This window comes from Triticum urartu, chromosome 6A, assembly GCF_056163025.1.
Source record: "Triticum urartu cultivar PI428250 chromosome 6A, HENAU_Tu73, whole genome shotgun sequence".
Lineage (NCBI taxonomy): Eukaryota > Viridiplantae > Streptophyta > Magnoliopsida > Poales > Poaceae > Triticum > Triticum urartu.
Window position 1 is genome coordinate 23,744,098 of NC_141878.1, and position 22,167 is coordinate 23,766,264.

Genomic DNA, 22,167 nt, shown 5'->3' on the forward strand with positions numbered 1-22,167 from the left:
ACCGTTTTGTACTCACTTGATTTTGAATCACTTGAGACATGCTGACTGAAAGCCTCGTTTTCAGTAAAATGGAACTAGAAAGCAACTTGTTGGAAGTAATACATTTTGATGTGTGCAGTCCAATGAGTTCTGAGGCGTGTAGTGGATATCGTTATGTTCTTACTTCACAGATGATTTGAGTAGATGTTGAGTATATTTACTTGATGAATCATGAGTCTGAATTATTGAAAGGTTCAAGTAATTTCAGGGTGAAGTTGAAAGATCGTCGTGACAAGAGGATAAAATATCTATGATATGATCATAGAGATGAATATCTGAATTACGAGTTTGGCACAGAATTAAGACATTGTGGAAATTGTTTCACAACCTATACAGCCAGGAACACCATGGTGTGATGGTGTGTCCGTACATCATAACTGCACCCTATTGGATATGATGCATACCATGATGTCTCTTATCGAATTACCACAATAGTTTATGGGTTAGGCATTAGAGACAACCACATTCACTTTAAATAGGGCACCACATAATTCCGATGAGATGACACCGTATGAACTATGGTTTAGAGAAACCTAAGCTGTCATTTCTTAAAAGGTTTGGGGCTGCGACGCTTATGTGAAAAGTTTCAGGCTGATAAGCTCGAACCCAAAGCAGATAAATGCATCTTCATAGGACACCCAAAACAGTTGGGTATACCTCCTATCTCAGATCCGAAAGCAATAAGGGATTGTTTCTAGAATCGGGTCCTTTCTCGAGGAAAAGTTTCTCTCGAAAGAATTGAGTGGGAGGATGGTGGAGACTTGATGAGGTTATTAAACCGTCTCTTCAACTAGTGTGTGGCAGGGCACAGGAAGTTGTTCCTGTGGCACCTACACCAATTGAAGTGGAAGCTTATGATAGTGATCATGAAACTTCAGATCAAGTCACTACCAAACCTCGTAGGATGACAAGGATGCATAATACTTCAGAGTGGTACGTAATCCTGTCTTGGAAGTCATGTTGCTAGACAACAATGAACCTACGAGCTATGGAGAAGCGATGATGGGCCTAGATTCCGATAAATGGCTCGAGGCCATAAAAAATCCGAGAGAGGATCCATGTATGAAAACAAAGTGTAGACTTTGGCAGAACGGCTCGATGGTCGTAAGGCTGTTGAGTACAGATGGATTTTAAAAGGAAGACGAACAATGATGGTAAGTATCACCATTAAGAAAGCTCGACTTGTCATTAAGATGTTTCCCGACAAGTTCAAGGAGTTGACTACGATGAGACTTTCTCACTCGTAGCGATGCTAAGAGTCTGTTGGAATTATATTAGCAATTACTGCATCATTTATGAAATCTTGCAGATAGGATGTCAAAAACATTGTTTCCTCGACGATTTTCTTGAGGAAAGGTTGTATTTTTGTCAATCCTGAAATATGCTAATAAGTATGCAAAGCTCCAGCAATCCTTCGAAGGACTGGAGTAAGCATCTCGGAGTTGGAATGTATGCTTTGATGAGATGATCAAAGATTTTGGTGTATACAAAGTTTATGAGAAACTTGTATTTCCAAAGAAGTGAGTGGGAGCACTATAGAATTTCTGATGAGTATATGTTGTTGACATATTGTTGATCAGAAATAACGTAGAATTTCTGGAAAGCATATAGGGTTATTTGGAAAGTGTTTTTCAATGGAAAGCCTGGATTAAGCTACTTGAACATTGAGCATCAAGACCTATATGGATAGATCAAAACGCTTAATGGTACTTTCAAATGAGCACATACCTTGACATGATCTTGAAGGTGTTCAAGATGGATCAGTCAAAGAAGGAGTTCTTTCCTGAGTTGTAAGGTACGAAGTTAAGACTTAAAGCTCGACCACGGCAGAACAGAGAGAAAGGACGAAGGTCGTCCCCTATGCTTAGACATAGGCTCCATAGTATGCTATGCTGTGTACCGCACCTGAAGTGTGCCTTGCCATGAGTCAGTCAAGGGGTACAAGAGTGATCCAAGAATGGATCACAGGACAGCGGTCAAAGTTATCCTTAGTAACTAGTGGACTAAGGAATTTTCTCGATTATGGAGGTGGTAAAAGAGTTCGTCGTAAAGGGTTATGCCGATGAAAACTTTGACACTAATCCAGATTATTCAGGTAGTAAACTGGATTCGTATAGTAGAACAGTTATTTGGAAGAGCTCCAAATAGAGCGTGGTAGCTGCATCTAGGAGATGACATAGAGATTTGTAAAGCGCACACGGATCTGAAAGGTTCAGACCCGTTGACTATAACCTCTCTCACAAGCATAACATGATCAAACCCAGAACTCATCGAGTGTTAATCACATGGTCAATGTGAACTAGATTATTGACTCTAGTAAACTCTTTGGGTGTTAGTCACATGGGGATGTGACCTTGAGTGTTAATCACATATCGATGTGAACTAAGATTATTGACTCTAGTGCAAGTGGGAGACTGTTGGAAATATGCCCTAGAGGCAATAATAAATTGATTATTATTATATTTCCTTGTTCATGATAATCGTTTATTATCCATGCTAGAATTGTATTGATAGGAAACTCAGATACATGTGTGGATACATAGACAACACCATGTCCCTAATAAGCCTCTAGTTGACTAGCTCGTTGATCAATAGATGGTTACGGTTTCCTGACCATGGACATTGGATGTCATTGATAACGGGATCACATCATTAGGAGAATGATGTGATGGACAAGACCCAATCCTAAGCATAGCACTAGATCGTGTAGTTCGTATGCTAAAGCTTTTCTAATGTCAAGTATCATTTCCTTAGACCATGAGATTGTGCAACTCCCGGATACCGTAGGAGTGCTTTGGGTATGCCAAATGTCACAACGTAACTGGGTGACTATAAAGGTGCACTACGGGTATCTCCGAAAGTGTCTGTTGGGTTGGCACGAATCGAGACTGGGATTTGTCACTCCGTGTGACGGAGAGGTATCTCTGGGCCCACTCGGTAGGACATCATCATAATGTGCACAATGTGATCAAGGAGTTGATCACGGGATGATGTGTTACGGAACGAGTAAAGAGACTTGCCGGCAACGAGATTGAACAGGGTATCGGGATACCGACGATCGAATCTCGGGCAAGTATCGTACCGATGGACAAAGGGAATTGCATACAGGATTGATTAAGTCCTTGACATCGTGGTTCATCCGATGAGATCATCGTGGAACATGTGGGAGCCAACATGGGTATCCAGATCCCGCTGTTGGTTATTGACCGGAGAATGTCTCGGTCATGTCTGCATGTCTCCCGAACCCGTAGGGTCTACACACTTAAGGTTCGATGACGCTAGGGTTATAAAGGAAGTTTGTATGTGGTTACCGAATGTTTTTCGGAGTCCCGGATGAGATCCCGGACGTCACGAGGAGTTCCGGAATGGTCCGGAGGTAAAGATTTATATATGGGAAGTCCTGTTTTGGTCACCAGAAAAGTTTCAGGGTTTATCGGTAACGTACTGGGACCACCGGGAGGGTCCCGAGGGTCCACCAAGTGGGGCCACCAATCCCGGAGGCTTGCATGGGCCAAGAGTGGTGAGGGACCAGCCCCTGAGTGGGCTGGTGCGCCTCCCACAAGGCCCAAGGCGCAGCAAAGGAGGAGAAGGGGAAACCCTAGGCTTAGATGGGCCCTAAGGCCCACCCTAGGGGGCGCCCCCCCTCTCCCCCTCTTGGCCGCCTCCCCTTTCCCATCTAGGGCTGCCGCCCCCCTAGGGGTGGGAACCCTAGAGGGGGCGCACCCTCCTCCCCTTCCCCTATATATATGAGGCCTAGGGGCTGCACAAGATACACAATTGGATCTCTCCCTGTTGGTGCAGCCCTGTCTCTCTCTTCCTCCTCTCCCGTGGTGCTTGGTGAAGCCCTGCAGGATTGCCACGCTCCTCCACCACCACGACGCCGTTGTGCTGCTGCTGGATGGAGTCTTCCTCAACCTCTCCATCTCTCCTTGCTGGATCAAGGCATGGGAGACGTCACCGGGCTGTACGTGTGTTGAACGCGGAGGTGCCGTCCGTTCGGCACTAGGATCATCGGTGATTTGGATCACGACGAGTACGACTCCATCAACCCCGTTCTCTTGAACGCTTCCGCTTAGCGATCTACAAGGGTATGTAGATGCACTCTCCTTCCCCTCGTTGCGAGTCTCTCCATAGATAGATCTTGGTGACACGTAGGAAAATTTTGAATTTCTGCTACGTTCCCCAACAATGTTCACCAATGAAACTACTCCATCTCACGTGATGATCGGACATGGTTTAGTTGATTTGGATCACGTGATCACTTAGAGGATTAGAGGGATGTCTTTCTAAGTGGGAGTTCTTTAAGTAATTTGATTAATTGAACTTAAATTTATCATGAACTTAGTACCTGATAGTATCTTGCTTATGTATGTTTGATTGTAGATAGATGGCCCGTGCTATTGTTCCGTTGAATTTTAATGCGTTCCTTGAGAAATCAAAGTTGAAAGATGATGGTAGAAATTACACGGACTGGGTCCGTAACTTGAGGATTATCCTCATTGCTGCACAGAAGAATTACGTCCTGGAAGCACCGCTGGGTGCCAGGCCTGCTGCTGGAGCAACACCAGATGTTATGAACGTCTGGCAGAGCAAAGCTGATGACTACTCGATAGTTCAGTGTGCCATGCTTTACGGCTTAGAATCGGGACTTCAACGACGTTTTGAACGTCATGGAGCATATGAGATGTTCCAGGAGTTGAAGTTAATATTTCAAGAAAATGCCCGGATTGAGAGATATGAAGTCTCCAATAAGTTCTATAGCTGCAAGATGGAGGAGAACAGTTCTGTCAGTGAGCATATACTCAAAATGTCTGGGTATAATAATCACTTGATTCAGATGGGAGTTAATCTTCCAGATGATTGCGTCATTGACAGAATTCTCCAGTCACTGCCACCAAGCTACAAGAGCTTCGTGATGAACTATAATGTGCAAGGGATGAATAAGACTATTCCCGAGCTCTTCGCAATGCTGAAAGGTGCGGAGGTAGAAATCAAAAAGGAGCATCAAGTGTTGATGGTCAACAAGACCACTAGTTTCAAGAAAAAAGGCAAAGGGAAGAAGAAGGGGAACTTCAAGAAGAACAGTAAGCAAGTTGCTGCTCAAGAGAAGAAACCCAAGTCTGGACCTAAGCCTGAAACTGAGTGCTTCTACTGCAAGCAGACTGGTCACTGGAAGCGGAACTGCCCCAAGTATTTGGCGGATAAGAAGGATGGCAAGGTGAACAAAGGTATATGTGGTATACATGTGTCTCTTACTAATGCTTGCAGTAGCACCTGGGTATTTTATACTAGTTCTATTGCTAATATTTGCAACTCGAAACAGGGACTATGGATTAAGCGAAGATTGGCTAAGGACGAGGTGACGATGCGCGTGGGAAACGGTTCCAAAGTCGATGTGATCGCGGTCGGCACGCTACCTCTACATCTACCTTCGGGATTAATATTAGACCTAAATAATTGTTATTTGGTGCCAGCGTTGAGCATGAACATTATATCTGGATCTTGTTTAATGCGAGACGGTTATTCATTTAAATCAGAGAATAATGGTTGTTCTATTTATATGAGTAATATCTTTTATGGTCATGCACCCTTGAAGAGTGGTCTATTCTTATTGAATCTCGATAGTAGTGACACACATATTCATAATGTTGAAGCCAAAAGATGCGGAGTTGATAATGATGGTGCAACTTATTTGTGGCACTGCCTTTTAGGTCATATCGGTGTAAAGCGCATGAAGAAACTCCATACTGATGGACTTTTGGAACCACTTGATTATGAATCACTTGGTACTTGCGAACCGTGCCTCATGGGCAAGATGACTAAAACACCGTTCTCCGGTACTATGGAGAGAGCAACAGATTTGTTGGAAATCATACATACAGATGTATGTGGTCCGATGAATATTGAGGCTCGTGGCGGATATCGTTATTTTCTCACCTTCACAGATGACTTAAGAAGATATGGGTATATCTACTTAATGAAACATAAGTCTGAAACATTTGAAAAGTTCAAAGAATTTCAGAGTGAAGTTGAAAATCATCGTAACAAGAAAATAAAGTTTCTACGATCTGATCGTGGAGGAGAATATTTGAGTTACGAGTTTGGTGTACATTACGAGTTTGGTGGATCAAGCAAAGAAAGGGTTCTTGCTTGTGTTACAAGGTGTGAAGTTGAGTCAGACTCAATGCCCGACCACTGCAGAAGATAGAGAGAAAATGAAAGATGTTCCCTATGCTTCAGCCATAGGCTCTATCATGTATGCAATGCTGTGTACCAGACCTGATGTGTGCCTTGCTATAAGTCTAGCAGGGAGGTACCAAAGTAATCCAGGAGTGGATCACTGGACAGCGGTTAAGAACATCCTGAAATACCTGAAAAGGACTAAGGATATGTTTCTCGTATATGGAGGTGACAAAGAGCTCATCGTAAACGGTTACGTTGATGCAAGCTTTGACACTGATCCGGACGATTCTAAATCGCAAACCGGATACGTGTTTACATTAAACGATGGAGCTGTCAGTTGGTGCAGTTCTAAACAAAGCGTCGTGACGGGATCTACATGTGAAGCGGAGTACATAGCTGCTTCGGAAGCAGCAAACGAAGGAGTCTGGATGAAGGAGTTCATATCCGATCTAGGTGTCATACCTAGTGCATCGGGTCCAATGAAAATCTTTTGTGACAATACTGGTGCAATTGCCTTGCCAAAGGAATCCAGATTTCACAAGAGAACCAAACACATCAAGAGACGCTTCAATTCCATTCGGGATCTAGTCCAGGTGGGAGACATAGAGATTTGCAAGATACATACGGAGCTGAATGTAGCAGACCCATTGACTAAGCCTCTTCCACGAGCAAAACATGATCAGCACCAAAGCTCCATGGGTGTTAGAATCATTACTGTGTAATCTAGATTATTGACTCTAGTGCAAGTGGGAGACTGAAGGAAATATGCCCTAGAGGCAATAATAAAGTTATTATTTATTTCCTTATATCATGATAAAAGTTTATTATTCATGCTAGAATTGTATTAACCGGAAACATAATACATGTGTGAATACATAGACAAACAGAGTGTCACTAGTATGCCTCTACTTGACTAGCTCGTTAATCAAAGATGGTTATGTTTCCTAACCATGGACAAAGAGTTGTCATTTGATTAAACGGGATCACATCATTAGTTGAATGACCTGATTGACATGACCCATTCCATTAGCTTAGCACCCGATCGTTTAGTATGTTGCTATTGCTTTCTTCATGACTTATACATGTTCCTATGACTATGAGATTATGTAACTCCCGTGTGCCGGAGGAACACTTTGTGTGCTACCAAACGTCACAACGTAACTGGGTGATTATAAAGGTGCTCTACAGGTGTCTCCAAAGGTACATGTTGGGTTGACGTATTTCGAGATTAGGATTTGTCACTCCGATCGTCGGAGAGGTATCTCTGGGCCCTCTCGGTAATGCACATCACTTAAGCCTTGCAAGCAATGCAACTAATGAGTTAGTTGTGAGATGATGTATTACGGAACGAGTAAAGAGACTTGCCGGTAACGAGATTGAACTAGGTATTGGATACCGACGATCGAATCTCGGGCAAGTAACATACCGATGACAAAGGGAACAACGTATGTTGTTATGCGGTCTGACCGATAAAGTTCTTCCTAGAATATGTAGGAGCCAATATGGGCATCCAGGTCCCGCTATTGGTTATTGACCGGAGACATGTCTCGGTCATGTCTACATTGTTCTCGAACCCCTAGGGTCCGCATGCTTAAGGCTTCGATGACAGTTATATTATGAGTTTATACGTTTTGATGTACCGAAGGTTGTTCGGAGTCCCGGATGAGATCACGGACATGACGAGGAGTCTCGAAATGGTCGAGACATCAAGATTGATATATTGGAAGCCTATGTTTGGATATCGGAAGTGTTCCGGGTGAAATCGGGATTTTTCCGGAGTACCGGGAGGTTACCGGAACCCCCCGGGAGCTATATGGGCCTTAGTGGGCCTTAGTGGAAAAGAGAAGAGGCGGCCTGAGATGGGCCGCGCGCCCCTCCCCTCCCTTGGTCCGAATAGGACAATGAGAGGGGGCCGGCCCCCCTTTCTCTTTTCCCCCCTCCGCGAATCCTATTCCAACTAGGATTGGGGGGGGGGGGGAATCCTCCTCCTGGCGCGCCACCTCTAGGCCGGCCGCACTCCCCCCCCCCCCCCCCCCCGTTGAGCCTTTATATACGGAGGCAGGGGCACCCCCAGAACAACACACAAGTTGATCCACGTGATCATATTCTTAGCCGTGTGCGGCGCCCCCTGCCACCATAGTCCTCGATAATATTGTAGCGGTGCTTAGGCGAAGCCCTGCGACAGTAGTACATCAAGATCGTCACCACGCCGTCGTGCTGACGGAACTCTTCCCCGACACTTTGCTGGATCGGAGCCCGGGAATCGTCATCGAGCTGAACGTGTTCTAAAACTCGGAGGTGCCGTAGTTTCGGTGCTTGATCGGTCGGGCCGTGGAGACGTACGACTATATCAACCAAACGTTTCCGTTGTCGATCTACAAGGGTACGTAGATCACGCTCTCCCCTCTCGTTGCTATGCATCACCATGATCTTGCGTGTGCGTAGGAAATTTTTTAAAATTACTACGTTCCCCAACAAGCGGCCCACGTGTCAGCTGTGTGGCATAAAAGGAAATGTTGCCTTGAAGTGCCGCAAGCGCTTCGACAGCTCCTTCCATGGCGATGAGGAGCAGCACTCGGCGAATATCGTTGGCACTAGCGCCGGGTACCAGGTTGATCCTAACTGGTACTCGGACACGGGCGCTACAGACCATATCACTAGCGACTTGGACCGCCTCTCCTTCCGCAAGCGCTACAACGGCCACGAAAACGTCCAAGTCGGCAACGGAGCAGGTTTGCACATCGAACATATTGGTCAAAGTTCTATTAATACTTCCGCTTCTAAACCTCTTATTCTTCGAAACATACTTCATGTTCCACATATAAAAAAGAATCTCATATCCATCCATAAACTTACCAAAGACAATGATGTATTCATTGAATTTCACCCTGATTTTTTTGTCATTAAGGACCAAGCATCGAAGACAAGTCTGCTCCAAGGCAGATGTAGAGCCGGCCTCTACCCCATTCCACCGTCCACCCTCCACCATGTGAAGGCTGCCATTCTTGCGTCGGTCAATAAAAAGCAGTGGCATCATCGCCTCGGTCACCCATCGTCCCAAGTCGTTCAGTCAATTCTTAGTTTGAATAAACTTCCGTGTAGTCGTTCTCATGATGCATCCATATGTGATGCATGTCAGCAGGCCAAGAGTCACCAACTTCCATATGGTTCATCTAGTTTTTCCGCAAAATTTCCTTTAGAACTCGTATATTTGGATGTTTGGGGCCCTGCTACTATTTCAGTTGGTGGCTATAAATATTCTGTCTCTTTCATTGATGCATTTAGCAAATTCACATGGATCTATTTGTTGCGTGCTAAATCTGATGTTCAGCAAATTTTCATCCGTTTTCAAGCCCATGTTGAACGTCTTCTTAACCAAAAAATTCAATGTATTCAATCTGATTGGGGCGGCGAATATCAAGGCTTGCATAAATATCTTCAAGCTCAAGGCATTGCACACCATGTTTCATGTCCCTACACCCATCAGCAGAACGGCGCAGCTGAACGAAAACACCGGCACATTGTGGAAACCGGACTTGCTCTTCTTGCACATGCTTGCATGCCCGTTCGCTTTTGGGACGAGGCGTTCCTCACTGCTACCTTTCTTATTAATCGTCTACCAACTCGAGTCATAGATAATGCATCTCCCATGGAGCGTCTTTTTGGTGACAAACCCGACTACACCATGTTGAAGTCATTTGGTTGTGCGTGTTGGCCGCATCTTCGCCCCTACAATTCTAGAAAACTTGCTTTCCGATCCAAAGAATGCATCTTTGTTGGTTATAGTTCACACCATAAGGGATACAAGTGCCTTGATGCTAGTACTGGACGCATATATATTTCTCGCGATGTGGTTTTTGATGAAGCAGTTTTTCCGTTTGCTCGCAAGCTTGAAGCTACGCTTGCACCTGCAAATTCATCAACACAATCATACGTCCAACTTTTACCCCCCACATCAAGTTCACCAGCCCATATTCCAGCAAGCGGAAGTATTAATAGTACTGATGATCTAATGGCCGATGTGCAGTCTGTGTCTTTTGATGCTCATGCAGGCTCTGCGGCTGATTCGGAGTTGGCACCGTCCTCACCACATTGCATGGACCGTTCTCCCCGACAAGCATCGCTTGGCTCTACAGCGACCGTCCGCACACTCGTGGCTAGGATCTCTCTCATTCATCTCTCTATCCTAATTTAAGTTGTCAAAATTCAGCTTATCCAGTGCCCTTTCTTTGGACCTCCCTTATAACAGTCTTTCTTTCTTTCTCAACATCATTTTGTCCAAGCTCATCCTCCATTTTCCTGTCAAAACTGGCTTGACTTGACTGGACCTCTTCCAAGCTATGACCATTTTTTACTTCTTCCTTTGCAAGTACCTTAACTTCCAAGCGCATGAAAATAATAGTTTTTTCTCTCCCTGCTCATTTATGTATATTTTAGGATCTATCTCATTTCCACCGTGCTGCAAATTCTTGGATCACTTTCCATCTAGATTAGTTAACTCAAAGCAGTCAGTCTAGTATGTACATTGCATTGTGAAGGTGGTGGGTGGCGATGTCTCGTGGTTTGGATGCCAGGGCGGCGGGTTGGCTCTCCTGCAGGCACCATGGCGGCGGTGGTGTATATTCCTCTTGTCGTGTGGGCGGTGAGAGCCATAGCGGTGGGTGGATCGGGTGCGCTCTTTGTTTCTGATTGGGGCGGCGCCCCGATCCAGATTTTGGATCTAAACTTGTTGCGCTTCTCCTGAAGACCTTGTGGTGACTCACGGGAGCTACAGGGTGAAAGCCCTGCGCTTTGGCACCAATGATGCAGAGGCCCGCGGGCGCCGCTATCTTCTTGAAGACGTCGTTGTGGTGCTCCTACCGATGTCTAGGTTCTAGGTGAAGACCTTTGTCCGTCATGGACACAACAGCGGCGACACTTTACGCCCTTATCCCTCCTGAGGGCGTGGTCATGGAGTTTAGGTGTGTTAGGGAGTAGTGTGACCTTGTTTCCCACTTGGCCTATTTTATCTTTCGGTAGCATGGGCGCTTGCGCTGTTGTGCTCTGATTACTCTAGGAACGGCTTTGTAAGAGGGTCATTAACCAAAAAGAATACATAGATGATTAACCAAAACTTCACTAGTTAGCCTTTTGCAAATTGAATGAACAGATGGTTGCACATTAATTGCAAAACGATCACGTACGGATTCAGATTGAGTTTGTGATCAATCTATGTCGGCGACTCGTTGTAATCGATCTATCTATTTCGGTGACTAGTTTTTTTTTCTTTTATCCCGACGACTAGTTGTGCCAATATATAAGGACGTCGATAACTCCCGACTGTTCGGTCTGGGAGCACCCCGTACCGAACGTTTCGTTCGGAACAGGATGGGCATCGATCGAACTTCTCAGTTCGGAAGGAGAACGCTCCAGCCCGAACTCCCCACGCACCAGGCCTGGACTTGTTCCTGCGAAAAGAAAAAAGAAAAATAAAGCCCATATTAAGTTATGACAAGTAAAATGCCCAGTTTTCTGTGACTAATAAACACTGGTCTTTTGCACAATAAAATTGCCATGGATTTTTGCCATTCTATAAAAAAATTGCCATCTTCAAGTTTATGCTTTAAAATGGCGCAAAAAAGGAAGAAGTTGCCATGGAAATAAATAAAAAAAATGCCATGGCTACACAGGCATATTTAAGATGCTACATAGCAAAATTTGTCATGTTCTACAAATGTAATTTTTCCATAATATTTAAATTAAATTGTGTTCTTTACAATAAATTTGCCATGGCAACTTAAAATAAAATTTTCAATGGCAACTTAGACTAAAATTTTCCATGTGAAATAAAAGTATTTTTGCCATGGCAAAAAATGGAGTTAAATTTGACATGGCAAAAATGGAGTAAAAAAATGCCATGGAAAAAATGGAGTACTTTTGCCATGGAAATAAATTAAAAAATGACATGGCTATACAAGTATATTTGTCGTGCTACATAGTTAAATTTGCCATCTTCTGGAAATGTAAATTTGCCATCATATTTAAAGAAAAATTGCCATGCTTTTTACAATAAATTTGCTATGGCAACTTAAACTAAAATTTGCCGTGTGAATAGAAGTATTTTTGCCATGGCAAAAATATGGAGTAAAATTTGCTAAACAAGGGCATGACAGAAGCTGTGGATGTTCTTAACATTCAGAAAATTTGCCATCGTCAACTACAATTTATTTTGCCATGTTTAATTATAAAATTTGCCATGCATCGTAAACTTTATTTGCCATGGCCATTTACTTAAAATTTCCATCGTCTTGTCTAAAAAAATGTTGCCATGCAAAATACATGAAACTAAAAAATGCCATGATCTGCAAACTAAAATTGCCATGATCAATTTCTAAACTCACCAAGATCAAATAAAAAAAGTTGCCATGGTTAATTAATGAGAAATTGAAACTTGCCATCATCTATGAACCAAAATTTGCCATGGTCAATTACTAAATTTACCATGATCAAATGAAAAATAGAGTTGCCATGGTTAAATTAAGAAATTTGCGATGACACCTGAACTAAATTTGCCATGGTTATTTGCCTAAAAATTGCCTTCATCTTGGCAATAAAAGTAAATTCGCCATGTCAACTAAAAAATTAAATTGCCATGGCAATAAAAAATGTTTGCGCATATAATGCTCGATCAATGATTGTAGACTTTGTTTCTTCTTCAATTGCAAGGCCATATGTACTGAACCAATCAACCAAACATTCATACAAGGACTTGATGGATCACTCCGACAGTAAAATGAACATGACGTTACTGAACCAAAACAGAGATTGTCTCAAACGATTGATTAGATTTGATTGAATCAGCATGAAAGCAATATCAGACCAGGTGGATTAGTAGCAATTATGAATGTCTGATATGCTTTGCACTCTGTTCTACTAATTGTACTGAATGGCAGTGCAAAAACACAATTGACACAAAAGCATGGCAAAATAATGAAACAACATTGGTGGGCTGGATTGATCAATCAGACTTGCGGCTTCAACAAAAATCGCAGCGATGAGATGGATGGATGCATCTTGTACCTCGAGCAAGCCCCAAATGGAGGGGCCGACGGCTAACGACGCCGTTGATACACTCGGAGCAGAAGCAGGAGCGGCTGCACCTGAAAACAGAAGCGGGAGCGACTGCCACCGCCACTCGACGTCCTCCATAGCCGACGGCTCTCCTCAGCGACCGTGTGCGACGACGGTAGCACCCAGCCCTCGGCACAATCACTAGCCGCTCCCTCTCCTTGAGTGTCGCGCCGCCTCCATATCTGTCGACTACGTAGCCGCCCGATGCAGCCATCCCACATCCTCGCTGCGGCACTGCGCGACCCGGCAACGCGACGCCACGAACGGGTCGCCGCCGACCACGCTGACGCGCCAGGATGTGGGTGGCGGGCGCGATCGGCAGCGCCACACTGCTCGCACTCCCCGACGCGGCATGCGCGCGCGCGTGGTGCCGGACGGTGCTCTCGACGTGCAGGAGGAGCTCCCAATTCGTCGGAACAGCTTCTGCCGGCCGCCGCCTCCCTCCCGCCGACCGCATCCTCGCCGCCGCCTCCTCCCGCCGACCGCTTCCTCGCCGCCGCCTCCTCCCGCAGGGCCGCAGTGTGGTGCCAGGCGGGCGTCGCCCTATCGCAGGGACGCAGCCCTCCCGCATCCTCTACGCCGCACTCGCGCGCCTCCCGCCGCCGCTCCAATCGCCGGAAGGACTCGCCGCTGTAATCGCCGGGAGGATAACGTGAGGCTGGACTTGGGGGAGTGGGTGAGGCAGTGCTCGGGGGAAAGGATAAGGTACCCAGTGTGAGAAAAAACCGTTCGTGTGAAATCGCCTTCAACCCGAACGAGTGCCTGGGATGACGTGGCAACGGGGGAGCATCTTGATTCGTGCAGCGGCTATGAGCACGTTCGGCTCCAGGTCTAGAAAATCCGAATGTTCGGCAGTTATAGATCCCGATATATAAACAGTTTCTGTCACATATTCCATATATTGTGGTTGTCCGCTTCAGACGTGCCCGCCCGGGTAAACCGTCAGCAGAAAATCGATCTCGATCTTTGTTTCGATCTACCGTCGACGATGGGGGGACCTGCTCCTGCTCCCGCTCCCGCTCCCGCTCCGCCGCCGGAATCGGCAGAGATGGTGCAGGAGATCCTGCTCAAGCTGCCCACCAGGGACGTGATCCGCTGTTGCTGCGTCTCCAAGCTATGGCGCAGCGTCGTCGCCGACCCAACTTTCCGAACCCTCCACGCCGAGGCCGAGGCCGACCACGTCTCCGCCGCGCCCCCTGAGGCCTTGCTCGTCACGGTGATGAGGGAGCCCGGCAGGCCCGACGAGGCCAGCTTCTTCAGGGTCTCCTCGCCAAAACCTACGCCCATGCCGCGTCGCGTCACCATCCCCAGCGGCTACCGCCTCTCCAACGTCTGCAACGGACTTTTCTCTGCTTCGCGCTTCTCCGTGACAGTCCCGAGGCGCCGGCGTTCATCTGCAACCCCGTCGCCGGCGAGACGACAATGGTCCCCCAGGCACCTCCGCCCGTGGGGCTCCCGGGCGGCACTATCTACCATCACTCTGCCCTGGCGTTCAGCCCATCCACCAAGGAGCACAAGCTGTTTCGGTTCACGTTCTCGCCCTTCTATAGCATCTACGGGGACAACGTGGACCAGAGTGTGTTTACCTTGGACGGTGCTGCCGGCGGCGGCGGATGGCGCCAGCGCTCATTCCACTCTCAGTGTCCCCTGTTGCTCGCCTTTCGCCCGTTGCTAATCCAAGGCAAGCTCTACTTGGTTACCACCGGCCAGACATGCCCAGAGAAGCCCCGGAATCCTGACGGGTTGATTGAGGTCAACGTGGCGACGGAGGCACGCCGTACGCATCGTCTTCCATTCCAGGCCGACAAGTATCACCCGGCCTGGCACCCGCTGGTGAACGCCTGCGAGATGGCCGGGCGATTGTGCCTTGTCGTAGACGTCGTCAGGGGTTATGAAACCATTGTCCGGAAGATCCAGTGCTGGGTACTCATGCCTTCGCCGCCACCTCCTGACCGCGACGATGGTGAGCCGCGTTGGGAGCTGCGCTATAGCTTCCATGCCGACGGTGACTACGTCTTCGATGTGCCAAGGAGCGCCTGGTTCGACGACGCCGAGATGACACTGTGCTACAAGGACTATGAGGCCTTGTACAAGCACGGGACGAGAGGATGTTTGCCGGAACCATCTCCAGATGCTGATTGTCCGCAATGTGACCGGCGAATCCAGCTGCCACCAACGCCGTCCAACTGCCAATGGAACATCTTGGGGGGTTATCGCCCCAGCCTGATCTCGCCTCTCACCTTGGCACCGCCGCCGTCTTGTTGGGACGGCGAGGAGGAAAGACAAAAATTGGAGCACGCCTTGTTGCTTACACTAGAATGAGTCACACCAATGGAAGCATCACGCATACGCTGAGCTAACTAGCTCAAATATGATGGCAACCATTACTTCTCAACTGGTGCATGATCGAACTGAACATTCATGATTGCTTCCTTATTGTTTTCTTTTTATTTCAAGAAACTAGCTTGCTATTGGGCATTGCCAATGGAGTTGTTAGAACTTGGCAAGAAGTTTGTTGCAGTAATCTACAAGTGATCAATTTTTGTGTGGTAGATACTCCCTCCGTCCAGAAAAACATGTTGTGCTGGCATATTTGCAAAAAACATGTATCAAAATTTTCTGCAGCACAATCTACAAGAAGTTTGCTGTAGCATGGAGTATTATCTATGTTACATGCTTTGCTGTTCCTATTGGCGGACGTTAAAACCGCTCCATGGACGGAACGAGCGGGTTTTTCGGCCCGCTCGTGCCCCGTTAAGGACCTGACCGTACGGTCCAGGACCGGCAGAAAAACTGGTCGGTCCGGGCTGCCAATTTCGGCCCAAAAAATCTCGGTCCGGTCCGGTCTTTAAGCGAGCCCCTCGGTCGGACCGAGAAGACGCAGTCGCCGCCGGCACCGTCCCTCGTCGTCACGGCCATCGGCAGCCCCCGGGTGAACCACCGTGTCCCTGAGCTTCCTATCGTTATCCTTCCTCTTCTCCCCGTGCGCCGTAGCCTCTTGCCGCCGCTCGCCATTGCTGTCGTGCGTGCACCGCCGCCGATCTGGAGTTCTCGAGTCTCGACCATGGCCTCTACTCAAAGGAAGGAAAGAATAGGTAGGAACGGAAACTGCGGCCGTGCCATCCCACGTCCACGAGCTGAAATCGTGCAAATAGGAACAACCTGATCTAACTAACCTGAAACTAAGATAAGACGTGGACATGCACACGTTGCATGGCACGTTATTTCAGCACAGCACGCACACTGGCCATGCGAAGGCGTCGCTGGCGCCACCAGGAAGAACTGGGGGGCGATCCCGAATGCTCTGAAGGTGACGCCGCCGCTGCTGTTCGAGGCGTCCCTGCGTTTCTTCTCCATGAGAGCGAAGACTGTCAGTTCAGAAAATTCAGTTTCATCACGTTCAGAAAATTCAATTTGTCAGTTTCGTCAATGTTTCAGCTGTCAGTTAATTTCTCGCGCATGTCGTCCACTTCGTCAATTCACTCACGCGCATAGTGTTGAGTTAAACTCTGTCGTACTGAACCTGTCACTTAGTTTTTTCAGTGTGAGAAGCATGCTAGTCCGTGTTGCGGCTGAATAGGCAGTGGTGTTTAACCACGGAGAGATTGACCACGATGTGTCTGTGGGATGGCACGGTTATATGAAAATGTGGGTGATCAGTTTGTTACAAGCTGAATAAAAGGAAGAGCAGAAAATACGTAGAGAGTTGTGCGTCGCAGAATCCTCTCCACTTAATGCGTTCGTGCGTGTCTTCTTCCTCCTTTACTTTCTCACGTGACCTCCTGTGTGTGTTGATTCAGTGCTTGATCTAACACGTAGCCCACCTCGTCGCTGCATGCGCGCACATCGACGTCGATGGTTGGCCGGTCCATTCGATCTGGCCCGGGCTTCGCCGTTGCCGGTCCGGTCCTTGAAAGCAGGACCGTTCGGTTGCTCGGTCCTGTCCGGTCCGGACCGCCGATGGCCGGTCCAAACGACAGCTCGGTCAGGGACCGGACCGTGCCGGACTGTGTCCACCCTGAGACGGGACCGACAGGTACGGCGCTCGTCAATACTTACTGCCAGAATGATTCCATAGTTTCTCACAAGCCACAGACATAAAGAAACAGGGAACCCTATAACAAAAGTTCTCAGGGCATCATACAAAAGCTTCTTCACAAACCATCACATTCACACATTCAGCGATCTCTCGTAGCTTAGCTTCCTTGCATACTGTCAGCATCTATGCTCTGAACCCCATCAAATCCATAGCGTCATCCTCTCCCGTCTCGTCACTAGCATTGTAATCAAGCTTCTCTTCTTCCCCCTTGAATTGATCTGGCTGGGATGTCTCTCACTCATCTCTCTATCCTGATTTAAGTTGTCAAAATTCAGCTTATCCAGTGCCCTTCCTTTGGAATTCCCTTATTACAGTATTTCTTTCCTTCTTTCTCAACATCATTTGTTGTCCAAGCTTATCCTCCATTTTCGTGTCCAAACCTTGACTTGACTGGACCTCTTCCATATCCAAGTTATGACCATTTGTACCATTTTTTCCACAAGTGCCTTAACTTCCAAGCACATGAAATAACAGTTTTGTCCCTCCCTGCTCAATTCTGAATCTTTTAGGATCTGTCACATCTCTGTCCTAACGCAAATTCTTAGAGCATTTTCCATCGAGATTAGTTAACTCAAAGTAGTCAGTCTACTCTGTACATTGTACTAGAGTTGCTGACGCTAAGATTAACTACTCCGCCCGCTTTGTAAATAGTTTGGTCATTGCATAGGGGAGCCTTTTTATGCTAGTGGGCGCTGGGGTGGTTCCATCCAACACCATACTCTTTGTCTGCTTCCTCTTGGGCCTAGTTCACAATCTTAGAAAAGGGTTAATGGAAAAATGTCGAAGGTTAATTAGTCTCGCTCAATAGCAGCTAGTAGATACACTCGCTCACGGTGAGGATCGTAGCAAAATAAAGTTAGCCGACGCCCAAAATTGTGCTTATGATACAATCGATGTTTATTTTTATACAATGAAACATTTCAACAAATGTTGTAACAAGAAAAGTTATATCCTAATGCAACGTTTTAAAACAAGACAGAATTTGTCAAACCGAGAAAAATTAGCACATGTCTGAAGGCAATGATCATTAGGCAAACTTGTATATTTGCCGAGTTTCACTTGATTGTCGAGTTCTTTTTTACCGGTCCTCGCCATCTATGAGGCTTTGACGAGGTCCCGATAGAAAGCACTTGCAAACTTCTAGGACTAGGCATCTTCGCTGGTTCCAGTAGTGTATACAACAGTGTAGTAGAATGAAGCATTTAATGCTGTAACAGGAAAGAAAATCCTAATGTACTCCCTCCGTCTAGGTGTATAAGACTAGTCACAATGGGTAGTAACATAGACTAGTAATATGGGCCCATGTTACTAGTCTATGTTACTACCTCTATAGTGGGGAATAACATATGTGTGGCAGTATGGAACACTTCATTTATTAGGCTATAGACACATTTTGCCTTGATATATGTGATGTTACTCATAGTACTAGTAACTAGCTATGTTACTACTTTTCTCTCTTTCTTCATTTATTGCTTGCCACATCATCTATTTTATCTAGATATGTGTGATGTTATTACCTATGTTACTCCCACTGTGGGTAGTCTTAGACACATCTAGATAAAATAGATGATGTAGCAAGCAATAAATGAAGAAAGAGAGGCATGTGGTAACATAGCTAGTTACTAGTAGTATGAGTAACATCACACATATCAAGACAAGATGAGTCTATAGTCTAATAAATTAAGTGTTGCATGTTACCACACATATGTTACTCCCCACTATAGAGGTAGTAACATAGGCATGTTACAACTATATGTTACTACCCATTGTGGCTAGTCTAAGTCATCTTAGGTTGTGCACCGTGACCAAGGCGGAGGGGAAAACGAGAGAACTTAATGTTTTTTTGCTAATTAATAGCATTGCATGCAATGAACTAACCACTACATGTCATGTTTGGTAGTCTCAAGTCATTAAAAGCATACACGGCCCACATCTCTTATTGGTTGATAAGTCACTAAACAAAAAACGAGGAGGGCGTTAATGTACCGTGCCCAAGTGTTTTGGGATTATTTGCTTTTCGTAAGATGACTTACACACCTAAATGGAGGGAGTAACGTTTTGAAACAAGATAAAACTTTTCAAACCCAGAAAGTGTAGCACATATCTCAAAGCAATGGTGAGAAAATGTAGCACATCTTAAAGCAATGGTGAACGGCGAATCCGCATGCACATATTCGGTTATGTGCACCAATACTTACGTTCCGTTCCATTACCATTTAACCAGGGAATAAATGGCTAAGGAGTAAGGAGTAAGGACGACATTGCTGAACCGAAGATCCGAAGATAGACGAGGAGGATACATGAACTTTGCTACATCTACGTAAAAATCCTTACGAAATTTACGTACGAGCTGAGGTGGCCTGATTTGGCTGGAAGAAAAAAAAGGCCCAGGCCCACTCCGTGAAATTCAAGGGGATGATTAGTTTAGGAAGGAAAAAGAAACGTAACACTATGTAGCAGGTTGGTGTAGCATTTTTGGAGGATACATGCTATGCTTGACACTGTCACTCCCATGCTGCAGACATATGGCCAAAGGGGAGCAAGAACATAGCCCTAGCTACATCTTGGTGCTGCTGTGAGTGGGTCCCATCTCGTTAGCGAGGTTGCGGAGCACGTACTTTTTCATCTTCCCGGTGGACGTCTTGGGCAGCTCGGCGCGGAAGACGACGGTCTTGGGCGCCCTGAAGTGCGGCATGCGCTCCTGGCTCCACGCGATCAGCTCGTCCGCCGTCACGGTGCTCGCTTCCTTGAGGCTCACGAATGCACATGGTGCCTCCCCCGAGACCTCGTCCGGCCGGGCCACCACCGCCGCCTCGTTCACCGCCGGGTGACCGTACAGCGCCGACTCCACCTCCATGCTGCTGATGGTGTCCCCGCCACTCACGATCACGTCCTTGGAGCGGTCGCGGATCTCCAGGTAGCCGTCCGGGTGCATGACCCCAATGTCCCCCGTGTGGAACCACCCGTCGTCTCGGATCGCCGCGTCGGTCGCCTTGTCGTCGTTGAGGTACCCCAGCATGACGCAGCTGCCACGGAGCACGACCTCGCCCATCGTGGATCCGTCGCGGGGCACGCTACGGCCCGTTTCATTGTCGAGGATGTCCGCCTCGGCCATCACCGGCGTGCGCACGCCCTGCCTCGCCTTGAGCCGCGCGCGCTCGGACGCCGGCAGCTTGTTCCATTCCTCCTTCCACACGCACGATACCACCAGCCCCCCGGTCTCGCTCAGCCCGTATCCGTGGCTGACCTGGAAGCCGACGGCCTCGGCTTGCTCTAGAACGGCGACCGGCGGCTGCGCGCCGCCCGTCAGGACTCGCACCTTCCCTGCTGCTGGGAGCCTCCGCACGACCTCGGGTGCGTTGGCCAACACGTTGAGCACCATAGGCGAGGCGCAGAGGTGGGTGACATCGTGGCGAGCGATGGTGGCGTAGACCTCGGCGGCGTCGACCAGGCGGAGGCAGACGTTGGTGCCGCCCACCATGGCCATCCCCCAGGGGAAGCTCGACCCATTGGCGTGGAACATGGGCAGCGTCCACAGGAACGTCGGTCGAGCGGGCACCGCCCAGTCAATGAGCGAGTTGACGGTGATCAAGAAAATCCCGCGGTGGCAGTTGACCACCCCTTTGGGCGCCGACGTCGTGCCGGAGGTGTAGTTGAGGATCATGGGATCCCACTCGGTCGCCGGCCGGACCCAGGTGAACTCCGGGTCTCCCTTCTCGAGAAGCATCTCGTACGTTGTGAGTACTGTGACCTCATCCGTCTCGGTCGTACTCTCCTTCTCGTAGTAGGGGTCCTCGACGAGGATGACACGCGGCGCAGGTTGGCCCCCTGGCGGCATAAGGCGGAGCGCGTCGGTGAGGAGCGGCAGGAACGCCGGATCGGCGAAGATGATCTTGGCGCCGGAGTGGCCGAGCAGGACGGCCACCGTGGGCGCGTCGAGGCTCGTGTTGATGGTGTTGAGCACCGCGCCGCTCATGGGCACGCCGAAGTGCATCTCGTACATGGCCGGCACGTTGGGGAGGAGCGCCGAGACCACGTCGCCGCGGGAGACGCCCAGCGACACGAGCCCGGAGGCGAGGCGGAGGCAGCGTCGGAAGGTCTGGCTCCAGGTCCAGACGACGTCGTGGTAGACGACGGACCGGCACTCGCCGAACCCGGTGGCCGCGCGCTCAAGAAACCCCAGCGGCGTGAGCGGGCACGAGTTGACGGGGTTCATTCCCAGCTTCTCCATGGCTTTGGCTTTGTGAATCTGGGACGGTGTAACAAGTGTAAGTGCAATCTGAGGGACCTTTGAGGTAGGTAGGTAGGATTTATAGAACGGTTCGGCAGATTGGATGCCAATCAATGGAAAGACTACCACAATATTGCCATCTTTTAAACTAGCAGGGTGGACCCTGCAGTGCACATGCGCGAGCAGGAGCAACATCTTATATAAAACATATAGAACTAGATGATACTGCGCGCGTTGCTGCGGAACATGTAAATTCTACTTTTCGTAAGTTGCTTGGAAGGAGCACATTATAATACTTGATGAAGAGTTAACATCAAATAAAGATCTGATGGTACATTGATATTACCCTTTGCAATGGTGAATGATACATGGCATGGACTTGGACTTAGCACTAATATGAAATAGTTATGTGTTTCTGTCCACGGTAGTCAAGCTAGCTTTTGTAAGAGCATTGAAACAATTGAAGTTTGTCACGGGTATTTTTAGTTTAGACTATATATGTTCA

At 47.6% G+C, this 22,167-nt stretch overlaps 2 pseudogenes; both read right to left on the reverse strand.

Annotated features, from left to right (window-relative positions):
• Positions 1–13,134: 13,134 nt before the first annotated feature.
• Positions 13,135–14,230, reverse strand: LOC147963432 (uncharacterized; annotated as a pseudogene).
• A 5,758-nt stretch (positions 14,231–19,988) lies between these two features.
• Positions 19,989–21,710, reverse strand: LOC125516190 (2-methylpropanoate--CoA ligase CCL4 pseudogene; annotated as a pseudogene).
• Positions 21,711–22,167: the final 457 nt, after the last annotated feature.